Below are 2,526 nucleotides of genomic sequence, written 5' to 3'. Positions count from 1 at the left end.
AGTCTTAAAATTAAGAAAAATAGTTTTAAAAAAAAAGAAATAATTGTTTTTTTTATAAAATGACACGTGGCGCAACGAGAACGATTTAAAAATTCTTATGCGAAACTACAAATAATTTTATTTTGTATTATTTAAAAAAACAAGAAAAACTAATATTTTATTGCCTATTGCCAGGGGGAGGGCTCCAAGGGTGGAGATGCAAATGGCAATTACTGTTCATTAAGGACAGTTACTGTTCACTAGGTGGATTGAATAGTGGATTGCCTGGGGGGAAGGCTCCAAGAGTGGAGTTGCTCTAAGGATCATTTTGAGTTCGGTCATGTCTCAAATAATCACATCAACATGATATTTTAATGGTAAAAACATGTGTAAAATTAATTTGACACTATACTTATTTGATAATTGACATAGTAGTGGCAATTTTAGCTACATTGTTACAAATTATGGACAAATGTCTAACACATCTGATATTTAAAAAATAAAATAAAATAAAAAACTTGAAAAGAAAGATTGATAAGCTATAGCCTAAACCAAACTATGACTATATTTGAAAAAGTGAAGGACTAACTACATGTGTATATTTAAAACATGTAGTTGTCCTGAAGGACAACACGCAAAAGATTCAAAATCAATACCATTTCTTGCTCCAAGCTAGATACTGGTGTTGCAAGCATGAGTTGGTAGAGTCCGAGCAAGAGATTCAGCCACGGTTTCCCATTAATAGGGAGAAATTCTTCATGAAATCTTTCATCCCTCCTATATATATACGCTAGCGTATACGATGTTATCCATGTAAAGAGTGAATTTCACATTGTTAAAAACGGTGATAACTGAAACACGTGAAAGGTTTCATTAGCATAAAACTTACAAAGAGAAATAATATGCAATCACTTTAAGTTTACACTCTTACGGTTAATTTGAAACCCTCTGGCGGATTATCAAACCAAGTATTCCTCCACTTTTCAACCCACTCCTCTTGCCAATAATTTCCACTCTTCTTTTATTTTATTTTTTAATTGTTTCACTCAATCAAACCATCAAATAACATTTTCTCTCCAACCTTAGGCTAAAATCTAAAATTTTACGTAAATTACATTTTACTCCCCAATGCAATTGCAATACTTTATAATATTTTAAAAACATTTCACTCACATTCATTTACTATGATTTCATTTCATTTTAGTACAACTGTTAATCAATTGGTTAAATTGACTGTTAAATAATGATGTGAATAATATAAGGTCCACATTTTTAATGATGTGGATGCCACCTGCTCGCCATGTGTACAAAAAAAATTAGTTTAATAAAAATACCAATTTAAATATAAAACTAATATAAAACAAAACTAAAAAAACACAAGGGGCCCACATCTTCTTCTAATCATCTTCTGAGTCTCTTCTCCCCATCTTCTCCAGCGACGAAAAAAATAATGCAGAATCTTTAAATCGGCCCCAAATTGCAGTACTCAATCGAGCGCTCTCTCGCTCTCACAGGTCCCTCCTTCTTCTTCCTCCCTTGAACTCTCTCCATTATCCCTATCGATGAAACGCCGTCGTTTTCAAACATTTCATGTTTGTAATGAAATTTTACCCAACAAATATTCAACTTTCTAATGAAATTTCACCCAGATGATTGAAAAAACCAACTGGGTATATGAAATTTGACAGATTAGAGGAAACCCCAGATAGAATCAAGACATTATAGCAAAGAAATTTGGTAAAATTGTGAGTTGATTAAGGGAAGAAAAAGAGAAGCAAACGAACAAACCTTGCCGGAGTTGGGGCTGCCAAACCCTACATTCTCAATTCATGCATTTGAGATTGAAAGGTGTGAAGGAGAAAGCCAGGGGCCCCATCGATACGACGCCTCCAACATCCCCACCCCTTCATCTTCCCACTACGCCCAACCCCTGATTCACACTCCATCTACGGGTCCCTCCCTCTTGATTTGAGGAGGGATGCCACCGAGACTATGGAGTAATTCTTCATGACATCACCATAACGACCCTCCCAGACGATTTGTCTCTGTCGTTCGCGAATTCCAAGAGGGTTGCGGACCAAACGTCGTTCCTCTTTGCAAGGGTTTTGTGCGGACTCCAAATTGGATTTCACAGAGGACTAGGTGTGAATTTGTTGACCAACTCAGTCCTCTCGTTCTCTTGGACCTTGGCGCTGGTCGGTGAGGTCGTAGGTGGACGTCACGTTGGAGAGGACGTGGTCGGAGTCTCTTGGATCAACCCAGTCCTCTTGTTTTCCGGCAAAGGTGAGGCACTGCGGGGGAGAAGAAGGGTTAGATTAATTTTTGAAGATGATGTGGGCCCTTGTGTATTTTTTATTTTGTTTTATATTTAAATTGGCTTTTATTAAACAATATTTTTTTTGTTTACACATAGAGAACGGGTGACATTCACGTCACTAAAAATATACATTTTATATTTGTCACGCTATTACTTAACGATCAATATAATAGATTGATTAACTATTGCAATACAATGAAATGAAATTATAACTAATGCATGAAAATGAA

General features: G+C 35.9%; 1 long non-coding RNA gene across 1 annotated transcript; it reads right to left on the bottom strand.

Annotated features, from left to right (window-relative positions):
* Positions 1-1,181: 1,181 nt before the first annotated feature.
* LOC139191080 (uncharacterized) lies at positions 1,182-2,274 on the bottom strand. The gene is made up of 2 exons (XR_011575217.1): positions 1,768-2,274; positions 1,182-1,535 (listed from the first exon to the last, which is right to left on the bottom strand). It is a non-coding gene; the product is annotated as an uncharacterized lncRNA (long non-coding RNA).
* Between the last annotated feature and the right edge of the window lie 252 nt (positions 2,275-2,526).

Source organism: Malus domestica, chromosome 14 (genome assembly GCF_042453785.1).
Source record: "Malus domestica chromosome 14, GDT2T_hap1".
In the NCBI taxonomy this organism is placed as follows: Eukaryota; Viridiplantae; Streptophyta; class Magnoliopsida; order Rosales; family Rosaceae; genus Malus; species Malus domestica.
Note: the sequence above shows the minus strand (reverse complement) of the source record. Positions and strands in the feature narration are given on the sequence as shown.